Genomic DNA, 1,098 nt, shown 5'->3' on the forward strand with positions numbered 1-1,098 from the left:
GACTCATCTAGTGGCTAGAGGTTTAGAGGAGCTGGCCGCTAAACAACTCCCAAACGACTCATCTAGTGGCTAGAGGTTTAGAGGAGCTGGCTGCTAAAGAACTCCCAAAAGACTCACCGACATGCGCCTCAGAGTCACTCAGATTGCTGCTGACAATGATCTGACAGAAACAATGGAAACTTAATTCCATAGATATCAAATCTGCATTTTTGCAGGGAACAGAGCATCAAGGGACATTTACATCTGACCTCCGCCTGAAGCTAAGGGTGAAGGAACACTGTGGTAACTAAAAAGGTGTGTGTCTGGCCTGGCAGGTGCATCACTCTACTGCTACAGCAAAGTCAAGGCAACAGTGCTGAGTACAGGTGGAGAAACGTCACAAGTGGATCCTGCAGTTTTCTATTGGCTTGACTGGAGTACTTGCCTGTCATGTTGATGACTTCATCTGGGGTGGCTCACAGACCTTTGCTACAACTGTGATTCCACACCTCAAAGCTGTTTTCCTGGTCGACCACAAAGGAGCAGCTTGCTGACTCTGACTAAAAAGGGAGCATCCGGTCTTGTGCTCCTAAAGACACTCAGTAATGGAAAGTGGCAGCTTGACTAATACAAATATAAACACTGTTTATACTGTGGGAACACTGTTTACTCAATACAATCTAAATCTGATACCTCACTGTCTGTCTTTTGACTGATACTGCTTTTTAAACTGGTCTGGTCAATCTACTCAAATATTTGTACTATACATGTTTCTATCTACAAGCAATAATTTGATCATTTGGCATTTCTAATAATGAAACATTCATTTATGAATAGATATGGCAGGTTTCAGGACACTGATGTATCTGAAAATGTTGAAAAAATATACTGCCACTATTTTCACCACCAAAGAATATCAGTGTGGTTTTAATATGATTTGACTCTTTGCAGGCTGTCAGGCTGTCTAGTCACAGAGGAAGGCTGTGCTTCTYTGGTCTCAGCTCTGAGGTCAAACCCCTCACACCTGAGAGAGCTGGACCTGAGCTACAATCACCCAGGAGACTCAGGAGTCAGACTGCTCTCTGCTGGACTGGAGGATCCACACTGCAGACTGGAGAA

The sequence above is a fragment of the Salvelinus sp. IW2-2015 genome, unplaced genomic scaffold, assembly GCF_002910315.2.
Source record: "Salvelinus sp. IW2-2015 unplaced genomic scaffold, ASM291031v2 Un_scaffold6795, whole genome shotgun sequence".
Taxonomy (NCBI): domain Eukaryota; kingdom Metazoa; phylum Chordata; class Actinopteri; order Salmoniformes; family Salmonidae; genus Salvelinus; species Salvelinus sp. IW2-2015.